An 11286-nucleotide genomic window follows, 5' to 3' on the forward strand; every position below is an offset into this window, starting at 1 on the left:
ATACTTACCTGGCAGGGGAGACACCATGATCAAGAAGGTGGTTTTCCCAGGGTGAGGCTCGCCCATTGCACTGCGGGCGTGCTGACCCCTGCGATTTCCCCAAATGCGGGAAACTCGACTGCATAATTTGTGGTAGTGGGGGACTGCGTGCGCGCTTTCCCCTGATCGGCCTGGGTGCAAAGATAGAATTGCTTTCAATGATTTCCCTCTTTAACGGCAACTAGATGCTTTTTTTATCTAAACAGTTGTATTTATTCTTTGGCCGTTCCTCATCTAATTATTATCTGATTATTTCGCTACATATACTAACCATCTTCCACTATATTTTAATGTATTCTTTTTTCTAATGAACTAGAATCATGTTTATGTGTGCGCGACATGTTTAAATCAAGCCTCTAAGAAACCTGTCCCCTCATTTTAACCCAGAGCTCACATTACAAGAGACTCTCATTTATTGCACTTAACGCCCAGGCTACTTAATGGGTTTAGTGCCTGGCCATCAATCTGCTATTCCAACTTAATTACCTGCACGTTTTGTTTTGTTATTTCCTCTTTCCCCCCCTTATTTGGGCATGTGCTGTCTCGAGTTGCTTCACTCCGTCTCGTTTTCCTGCTGCTTTCAATTTTGCCAAATAGAGGGATCCCAGTAGACAGCCGGGTTGGTCTGAAGCAACAACAACGTAGTAGACAAGTGGCACCTTTAAGACCAACTAAGTTTTTTTCAACATAGGAGTCGATTGCCCCTTTAAAGACCAACTTAGTTTTATTCCAAACGCAAGCTTTCGTGTGCACGCACACTTCTTCAGACGAGGAATGAGGTACAATAAGCAGAGCCACATAGAGCTGGTGGGGTTTGGAACAGTGGCGCAAAGCTTTCATATGCCTACTTTTGCCTACTGTTGCTGTCTTTTCTATGAAGCCGTGTTGGGGTAGTCGTGGCCAGACTTGCTTAATCCTTTTCTTCTTCCGCGATGGGGACGGCAGGATGCCTTGGAGCTCCCATGGGCTGCAGTCGCCCGCGCAGAAGTGCAGAATTGCTGCCCAAAGGCAGCCGCGAGAGGCGGGCGGGCACATGCAAATGAAGGCGCGCGCGGAGCATTGTGGGAAGGAAAGCCGGGGCAGATGGGGGCTCCCCTCGCCCGCCCCCGGACCTATTTTGCCGCTTGCAGCCTGGCAGCTTGACAAGCGTCACCGGGGTGTTGGGCGGAGGTGGGGGCAGGGGTGGGGTGTGGGGCCACCGTGTGTTGGAGGGCAGTGCGGGGGAGAGGCGAGGGGCTGGCGGGGCGGGAGGAACTCATACTTACCTGGCAGGGGAGACACCATGATCAAGAAGGTGGTTTTCCCAGGGTGAGGCTCGCCCATTGCACTGCGGGCGTGCTGACCCCTGCGATTTCCCCAAATGCGGGAAACTCGACTGCATAATTTGTGGTAGTGGGGGACTGCGTGCGCGCTTTCCCCTGAGCGGCCTGGGTGCAAAGATAGAATTAGTTTCAATGATTTCCCTCTTTAACGGCAACGAGATGCTTTTTTTTATCTAAACAGTTGTATTTATTCTTTGGCCGTTCCTCATCTAATTATTCTCTGATTATTTCGCTACATATACTAACCATCTTCCACTATATTTTAATGTATTCTTTTTTCTAATGAACTAGAATCATGTTTATATGTCGCAGTTGGGGGGGAGCTGTCCCGGAGGTGCACACTTGACTGCGGTGTGCCTCAAGGGGCGGTTCTCTCCCCGATGTTATTTAACATCTATATGCGACCTCTTGCCCAGATTGCCCGAAGGTACGGGCTAGGGTGCCATCAGTATGCTGATGACACCCAGCTCTATCTATTGATGGATGGCCAGCCGACCTGCGTCCCGGAAAATCTAGACCGGGCACTATATGCCGTGGCTGAATGGCTCAGACTGAGCGGGCTGAAGCTTAATCCTGCGAAGACAGAGGTCCTTTGCTTGGGTCGCCGTGGTCCGGAAGGGGGAATCCCCCTACCAGCCTTTGACGGTGCGCCGCTGATAGCGGCGGACAGGGTCAGGAGCTTGGGGGTGCTGTTGGAGCCTTCCCTAAAGATGGAGGCTCAGATAGCAGCCGCTGCCAAGTCCGCGTTTTTTCATCTTAGGCGGGCAAGGCAGTTGGCCCCCTTTTTGGAGCGCGACGACCTAGCAACAGTGATCCACGCCACGGTCACCTCGAGGTTAGACTACTGTAATGCCCTCTACATGGGGCTGCCCCTGTCCCGAACTCGGAAATTGCAGCTGGTGCAGAATGCCGCGGCCCGGCTGTTATTAGGTCTCCCAAAGCGGGAACACATTCAGCCGGGTCTTCGGACCCTGCACTGGCTTCCAGTAATATACCGAGTCCGGTACAAGGTGCTGGTTATTACCTTTAAAGCCCTATATGGCTTGGGACCTGTCTACCTGAAGGACCGTCTTTCCCCGCACGTTCCCCAGAGAGTACTGAGGTCGGGAACACAAAATCTCCTTACTATCCCTGGGCCGAAGGAAGCCCGGTTGAAGTCCACCAGAGAAAGGGCTTTCTCTGTTATGGCCCCTACATGGTGGAATCAGCTGCCGGAAGAGGTGAGGGCCCTGCGGGACCTTGTTCAGTTCCGCAGGGCCTGTAAGACGACCCTCTTCCGGCTAGCCTTTACTTAGCTTGAGAATTTTACTGTAACTTGCTGGATTCCTTTTATATATAGCTGAAATATTTATGTGTATTAATAACTAGGGTTTTATCTGTTTTATCTGTTTTAAATATGGATCCCTTTATATGTGTAATTTTGATGGATCTACTATTGGAAGCCGCCCTGAGCCACTTGTGGGAAGGGCGGGATATAAATCTTAAATAAATAAAAATAAATAAAAAATAAATAAAATATGTGTGTTACATGTTTAAATCAAGCCTCTAAGAAACCTCTCCCCTCATTTTAACCCAGAGCTCACATTACAAGAGACTCTCATTTATTGCACTTAACGCCCAGGCTACTTAATGGGTTTAGTGCCTGGCCATCAATCTGCTATTCCAACTTAATTACCTGCACGTTTTGTTTTGTTATTTCCTCTTTCCCCCCCTTATTTGGGCATGTGCTGTCTCGAGTTGCTTCACTCCGTCTCGTTTTCCTGCTGCTTTCAATTTTGCCAAATAGAGGGATTCCAGTAGACAGCCGGGTTGGTCTGAAGCAACAGAACAAAGTAGCAGACAAGGGCACCTTTAAGACCAACTAAGTTTTTTTCAAAATAGGAGTCGATTGCACCTTTAAAGATTGCCCCTTTATAGCACTGGAGAAAGTGCAGGAAAGGGCAACTAGAATGATTAAAGGGCTGGAACACCTTCCCTATGAAGAAAGGTTGAAACGCTTCGGGCTCTTTAGCTTGGAGAAACATCGACTGCGGGGTGACATGATAGAGGTTGACAAGATAATGCATGGGATGGAGAAAGTTGAGTAAGAAGTACTTTTCTCCCTTTCTCACAATACGAGAACTCGTCAGCGTTCGATGAAATTGCTGAGCAGACAGGTTAAAACGGATAAAAGGAAGTCCTTCTTCACCCAAAGGGTGATTAACATGTGGAATTCACTGCCACAGGAGGTGGTGGCGGCTACAAGCATAGCCACCTTCAAGAGGGGTTTAGATAAAAATATGGAGCAGAGGTCCATCAGTGGCTATTAGCCACAGTGGCAAAAAATTTATATATATAAATAATTTTTTATATATATAAATAATTTTTTTTGCCACTGTGTGCCGCAGAGTGTTGGGCTGGATGGGCCATTGGCCTGATCCAACATGGCTTCTCTTATGTTCTTATGTTAAGTGAATTCCACATGTTAATCACCCTTTGGGTGAAGAAGGACTTCCTTTTATCCGTTTTAACCTGTCTGCTCAGCAATTTCATCAAATGCCCACGAGTTCTCGTATTGTGAGAAAGGGAGAAAAGGACTTCTTTCTCAACTTTCTCCATCCCATGCATTATCTTGTCAACCTCTATCATGTCACCCCGCAGTCGACGTTTCTCCAAGCTAAAGAGCCCCAAGCGTTTCAACCTTTCTTCATAGGGAAAGTGTTCCAGCCCTTTAATCATTCTAGTTGCCCTTTTCTGGACTTTCTCCAATGCTATAATATCCTTTTTGAGGTGCGGCGACCAGAACTGCACACAGTACTCCAAATGAGACCGCACCATCGATTTATACAGGGGCATTATGATACTGGCTGATTTGTTTTCAATTCCCTTCCTAATAATTCCCAGCACGGCGTTGGCCTTTTTTATTGCAAACGCACACTGTCTTGACATTTTCAGTGAATTATCTACCATGACCCCAAGATCTCTCTCTTGGTCTGTCTCTGCCAGTTCACACCCCATCAACTTGTATTTGTAGCTGGGATTCTTGGCCCCAATGTGCATTACTTTGCACTTGGCCACATTGAACCGCATCTGCCACGTTGACGCCCACTCACCCAGCCTCAACAGATCCCTTTGGAGTTCCTCACAATCCTCTCTGGTTCTCACCACCCTGAACAATTTAGTGTCATCCGCAAACTTGGCCACTTCACTGCTCACTCCCAACTCTAAACTCCCAGTAGACAGCCATGTCTACAGAACAAAGTAGTAGACAAGGGCACCTTTAAGACCAACTAAGTTTTATTCAAAATAGGAGTCGATTGCACCTTTAAAGACCAACTTAGTTTTATTCCGAACGCAAGCTTTCGTGTGCACGCCCGCTTCTTCAGACGAGGAATGAGGGACAGTAAGCAGAGCCACATAGAGCTGGTGGGGTTTGGAATAGTGGCGCAAAGCTTTCGTATGCCTACTTTTGCCTACTGTTGCTGTCTTTTCTATGAAGCCGTGTTGGGGTCGTCGTGGCCAGACTTGCTTAATCCTTTTCTTCTTCCCCGATGGGGACGGCAGGATGCCCTGGAGCTCCTATGGGCTGCAGTCGCCCGCGCAGAAGTGCAGAATTGCTGCCCAAAGGCAGCCGCGAGAGCCGGGCGGGGACATGCAAATGAACCTACAAGCAAAGCATTGTGGGGGGGAAGCCAGGGGCAGATGGGGGCTCCCCTCGCCCGCCCCCGGACCTGTTTTGCGGCTTGCAGCCTGGCAGCTTGACAGGCGTCGCCGGGGTGTTGGGCGGAGGTGGGGGGCAGGGGTGGGGTGTGGGGCCACCGTGTGTTGGAGGGCAGTGCGGGGGAGAGGCGAGGGGCTGGCGGGGCGGGAGGAACTCATACTTACCTGGCAGGGGAGACACCATGATCAAGAAGGTGGTTTTCCCAGGGTGAGGCTCGCCCATTGCACTGCGGGCGTGCTGACCCCTGCGATTTCCCCAAATGCGGGAAACTCGACTGCATAATTTGTGGTAGTGGGGGACTGCGTGCGCGCTTTCCCCTGAGCGGCCTGGGTGCAAAGATAGAATTGGTTTCGATGGTTTCTTTTCACGGCAACTAGATGCTTTTTCCCGCCTGTTTTTATTCTTTGGCCGTTCCTCATCTAATTATTATCTGATTATTTCGCTACATATACTAGCCATCTTCCACTATATTTTAATGTATTTTTTTTTCTAATGAACTAGAATCATGTTTATGTGTGCGCGACATGTTTAAATCAAGCCTCTAAGAAACCTCTCCCCTCATTTTAACCCAGAGCTCACATTACAAGAGACTCTCATTTATTGCACTTAACGCCCAGGCTACTTAATGGGTTTAGTGCCTGGCCATCAATCTGCTATTCCAACTTAATTACCTGCACGTTTTGTTTTGTTATTTCCTCTTCCCCCCCCTTATTTGGGCATGTGCTGTCTCGAGTTGCTTCACTCCGTCTCGTTTTCCTGCTGCTTTCAATTTTGCCAACTAGAGGGATCCCAGTAGACAGCCGGGTTGGTCTGAAGCAACAACAACGCAGTAGACAAGTGGCACCTTTAAGACCAACTAAGTTTTTTTCAACATAGGAGTCCATTGCCCCTTTAAAGACCAACTTAGTTTTATTCCGAACGTAAGCTTTCGCGTGCATGCACGCTTCTTCAGACGAGGAATGAGGTACAGTAAGCAGAGCCGCATAGAGCTGGTGGGGTTTGGAATAGTGGTACAAAGCTTTCGTATGCCTACTTTTGCCTACTGTTACTGTCTTTTCTATGAAGCCGTGTTGGGGTAGTCATGGCCAAACTTGCTTAACATAAGAGCCTTATAGAATAAACATCAGATGTTTGAGAGCCACAAGACATGAACATCAGATGTCTGAGAGCCACAAGAGGAAGGAAGGAAGGAAGGAAGGAAGGAAGGAAGGAAGGAAGGAAGGAAGGAAGGAAGGAAGGAAGGAAGGAAAATAAATAGATGAGGAAGGGAGAGGTAGAAAGAAAGCAACTTTAAAAGCACTTTCTAAGCTGCCAGGTAGCTTGGCTGGGAGACATGATTTAAGAGACTAATGCCTTCTCCAAGTCAGCTGACTGGGCAATGGGGGCTTCAAGAGCCACGCAATATGTGTGTGTGTACACACGAAAGCTTCTATCTTGAACAAAATTTTGTTGGTCTTAAAGATGCTACTGGAAGTTTACTTTATTCTGCTTTTTCTAGTAATTCTTTTCTCATAATGTAACCGAAGTACAATAGGGTCAGTTTGCTCAGCTGATGCTGGACTCAAAACCTCTAGGGACTCAGGCTCAATTTGATCTGGAGCCCACTGGTTTTTCTTTTCGGTAGTCCACAACTGGAATTAGTGACTGCACTATAGTGCAATGCGATATATTGGAATGTATTCCTTGATCCCTAAGAAAAGGATGAGAGGAGATGAATGAAGTGTAACCACTAAATAATAATAATAATATTTTATTTTTATATCCCGCCCTCCCCGCCAGGCGGGCTCAGGGCGGCTAACAGACATGGGAGTCCCATGATTCACATTAAACAGTATAACAGACATGGGAGTCCCATGATTCACATAAAACATAACAGTTTAAATATCAATTACAAATAAATTAATTAAAATAGATAAAACATATAAAAATAGGTGCTAAAATGATGTAATCCTGATGTACATAAGATGGCTAAGCGTCTGTTCGTTAGTTAATCAGGTTCTGTCTCAAATGCCAACTGAAAAAGAAATGTTTTGCAAGTCCTGCGGAATTGGTTCAGGTCCAGGACCTAAGCAGGACACTTTTACACACCCCTCTCATATTTAGACATATTTATTGCTTTTCTGTTTCCCCACATCTCCAATTAAATCCAAACATATGACGCCCCTGTGAACTTAGCTTGTTATTGCTGTTTGGCAATGAAGTGTTACTAAAGTCCTCTATCTGTGTGCATTTCTGTGAATCGGTGTGCTTTACAATGGAGTTCCAGCTTGTCATTGACTGCCACCTTTATTGTGAATTCCTGGCACACCTGAGAACAGGATTAAGACATCCTGATGCCTCTCAGAAGCGACAGTTATCCAACCAAGGAAAAATAAATAGGGAAGAAAGGACAAATGGTGCTTAAAGGGTCACCTTTTGCCACTAATTAAGAGCAGCCTCTGAGGCCCTGCTCTATATTGGCAGCATGATCCGGTGAATGGAGAACAAAGACAGGGCCTCTTTTGTGGTGGCACTAGGCTGTTGAATGCCCTTCCCTTGGCAGTTTGCCAGGCACCTAGTGCTTTAAAAATCAAGAGTCCAATGGAATATTTTTATACTTTGCCTGGACGTTCTGTTAATTACATCACATGTTGTGTCTTTTTTTTTTTGGTGCTGTTTGTCATCTCTGTTTCAAATAGATTTAAGACCAGGGGTGGTCAAACTTGCTTAAAATACGAGCCACGTAGAACAAATGTCAGCTGTAGGTAGGTAGGAGGAAGGAAGGAAGGAAGGAAGGAAGGAAGGAAGGAAGGAAGGAAGGAAGGAAGGAAGGAAGGAAGGAAGGAAGGAAGGAAAATAGATTGGGGAAAGGAGAGGTGGAAGGAAAACAACTTTCACTTTAAATGCTTTCTTCAAGCCTCTGGCTGGTTTGGCTTGGCAAAGGGATTTAATTCATGAATTAATTTACTTTAGATTTATATGCCGCTCACTCCACGACCAGACTCTGGGCGGCTAACAGTCATGATAAAATATGAACATATGAAGCTGCCTTGTACTGAATCAGACCCTCGGTCCATCAAAGTCAGTATTGTCTGCTCAGACTGGCAGTGGCTCTCCAGGGTCTCAAGCTGAGGTTTTTCACACCTCTTTACCTGGACCCTTTTTTCACACCTCTTTGCCTGGACCCTTTTTTGGAGATGCCAGGGATTGAACCTGGGACCTTCTGCTTACCAAGCAGATGCTCTACCACTGCAATACTGCCGTCGGAGCCCTCTGCTCACGACCTGAGTTCGATCCCAGAGAAAGCTGGCTCAGGTAGCCGGCTCCAGGTTGACTCAGCCTTCCATCCTTCCGAGGTTGGTCAAATGAGTACCCAGCTTGCTGGGGGGGAAAGCGTAGATGACTGGGGAAGGCAATGGCAAACCACCCCGTCAAAAGTCTGCCATGAAAACGTTGTGAAAGCAATGTCACCCCAGAGTCGAAAATAACTGGTGTTTGCACAGGGGATTACCTTTACCTTTTAAGCTCTTGGAGGATTGGCTACATCAGGGGTGTGTGGCCTAATATGCAAAGGAGCTCCTGCTAGAATTCCACCCCTGGCCCTTGTCAATATTATTACACTGCAATGTTATTTACATCCTTGTTCCTTTGCAATCTTAGATCCAAATAGACAGCCGTGTTGGTCTGAAGTAGTAGAACAAAATAGGAGCCAATTGCACCTTTAAGACCAACTTAATTTTATTCAGAACGTAAACTTTTGTGTGCATGCACACTTCTTCAGACGTCTGAAGAAGTGTGCATGCATAGAATCATAGAGCTGGAAGGGATCTCTAGGGTCATCTAGTCCAACCACCTTCACAATGCAGAAAACTCACAAACACCGCCCCCTAAATTCACAGGATAGAATCATAGAATTGTAGAGTTGGAAGGGACCTTCAGGGTCATCTAGTCCAACCCCCTGCACAAGGCAGGAAACTCACAAACACCTCCCCCTAAATTCACAGGATCTTCATTGTTGTCAGATGGCCATCTAGCTTCTGTTGAAAAACCTCCAAGGAAGGAGAGCCCACCACCTCCTGGGAAAGCCTGCTCCACTGAGGAACCGCTCTAACGGTCATAGAATCCTAGAGGTGGAAGGGACCTCCAGGGTCATCTAGTCCAACCCCCTGCACAATGCAGGAAACTCACAAATACCTCCCCCTAAATTCACAGGATCTTCATTGCTGTCAGATGGCCATCTAGCCTCTGTTGAAAAACCTCCAAAGAAGGAGAGCCCACCATCTCCCGAGGAAGCCTGTTCCACTGAGGAACCGCTCTAACAGTCATAGAATCCTAGAGTTGGAAGGGACCTCCAGGGTCATCTAGTCCAACCCCCTGCACAATGCAAGAAACGCACAAACACCCCCCCCCCCTAAATTTACAGGATCCTCATTGCTGTCAGATGGCCATCTAGCCTCTGTTGAAAAACCTCCAAGGAAGGAGAGCCCACCACCTCCCGGGAAAGCCTGCTCCACTGAGGAACCGCTCTAACGGTCATAGAATCCTAGAGTCGGAAGGGACCTCCAGGGTCATCTAGTCCAACCCCCTGCACAATGCAAGAAACGCACAAACACCCCCCCCCCCCCTAAATTTACAGGATCCTCATTGCTGTCAGATGGCCATCTAGCCTCTGTTGAAAAACCTCCAAGGAAGGAGAGCCCACCACCTCCCGGGAAAGCCTGTTCCACTGAGGAACCACTCTAATGGTCAGGAAGTTCTTAGAAGCACAGAGTTGGAAGGGACCTCCAGGGTCATCTAGTCCAATCCCCTGCACAATGCAGGAAACTCACAAACACCTCCCCCTAAATTCACAGGATCTTCATTGCTGTCAGATGGCCATCTAGCCTCTGTTGAAAAACCTCCAAGGAAGGAGAGCCCACCACCTCCCGGGAAAGCCTGCTCCACTGAGGAACCGCTCTAACGGTCATAGAATCCTAGAGTCGGAAGGGACCTCCAGGGTCATCTAGTCCAACCCCCTGCACAAGGCAGGAAACTCACAAACACCTCCTAAATTTACAGGATCTTCATTGCTGTCAGATGGCCACCTAGCACACGAAAGCTTACGTTCTGAATAAAACTAAGTTGGTCTTAAAGGTGCAATGGACTCCTATTTTGTTCCTTTGCAATCTTGTTTGTTTTTTGTATTGGAAAACTCCAATAAACAGTTAATTACCCCCCAAAAAGAGAACTGCCTTCTTCTCCAAGCCGGCTGATGGGCAGCGGGGCTTCAAGAGCCACACAATAGGCATAGAAGAGTCACATGACGCGGCTCCTGCGCGAGCCACGGTTTGCCCCTCCCTGCTCTGGGAGCTCCGGCTAATCCCAAACTCCGGAGGTGGAGTGGGCGTGGCGCGCTCCTCGGTGACGTGCGTCGCAGCCAATCAGCTGCCGTCTGCGCCTCGGGCTCCGGCGGCGAGGAAGAGCGTGAGCCAGAGGCTGAGCGAAAGGAAAAGGCCAAAGTTCCCCTTCTGGACGGGCGTCCGCTTGGGCCAATCGCAGAGCGGGGAGGGCGTGCTCGATGGGGCTGCCTGCGAATGAGCGCCGGGAAGTTGCGGACGACGGGGCGGCGCCGTCCAATGGGAGGGCAGGGGCGAGTGAGGAAGCGCGGCGGGTCTGAGGGAGCGGGCAGAGGGCGGCCGGAACGACGACGGCGGCGGCGGGGGTGAGTGGCAGGCGGCGCGGCTCCTTCCCCGGCCGAGGGGCCCACCTGAGGGTCGCTAGCTGGTTGGCTTCCGGAGGCCTCAGCCCGGGCGGGGCCCCCGCGAAGGAGCCGAGCAGGGTTGCCAACCTCCAGTTGGGACCGGGAGGCCTCCAGGAGTGACCCCTCCCCTTCTGGCAGAGGGAGGGAGGGCGGGCTCTGGGAGTCAGATCCCCCCCCCCCATCCCCAGACTGGGGATTTCCCGGCTGGAGGTGGCAACTGCAGACCCAGGGACGTCTGGGAGAGAGGGGTGGAAAGAAAGCCACTTTAACTTTAGATGCATTCTTCAAGCCCGCTGGCTGGCTTGCAGAAGTGAAGGGGCTGCAGGTGTTTTCTCCATAGAAGGGAAATCTGGGGTCGTGAAATGGACCGATTGTGGTGGTGGTGGGGGGGTGTGCCTTTTTGCCTGGCTCTTCCCTCCCCAGTTCTGCACGGTGCAGGACGATTGGCTGCCTCTTGGGCTGGGGCAGGAAGAGGAATGGCTGCGGGCTTTTTGAAATGCCTGCCT

The 11286-nt window shown here is 49.1% G+C and overlaps 3 non-coding genes across 3 annotated transcripts; all 3 read left to right on the forward strand.

The window, feature by feature from the left end:
• LOC132579769 (U1 spliceosomal RNA) lies at positions 1-164 on the forward strand. Its single transcript, XR_009555993.1, has one exon. It is a non-coding gene; the product is annotated as a U1 spliceosomal RNA (small nuclear RNA).
• Positions 165-1296: 1132 nt separating this feature from the next.
• Positions 1297-1460, forward strand: LOC132579770 (U1 spliceosomal RNA). The gene has a single exon (XR_009555994.1). It is a non-coding gene; the product is annotated as a U1 spliceosomal RNA (small nuclear RNA).
• Positions 1461-5217: 3757 nt separating this feature from the next.
• On the forward strand, positions 5218-5381 carry LOC132579771 (U1 spliceosomal RNA). The gene has a single exon (XR_009555995.1). It is a non-coding gene; the product is annotated as a U1 spliceosomal RNA (small nuclear RNA).
• Positions 5382-11286: the final 5905 nt, after the last annotated feature.

This window comes from Heteronotia binoei, chromosome 11 (assembly GCF_032191835.1).
Source record: "Heteronotia binoei isolate CCM8104 ecotype False Entrance Well chromosome 11, APGP_CSIRO_Hbin_v1, whole genome shotgun sequence".
Taxonomy (NCBI): domain Eukaryota; kingdom Metazoa; phylum Chordata; class Lepidosauria; order Squamata; family Gekkonidae; genus Heteronotia; species Heteronotia binoei.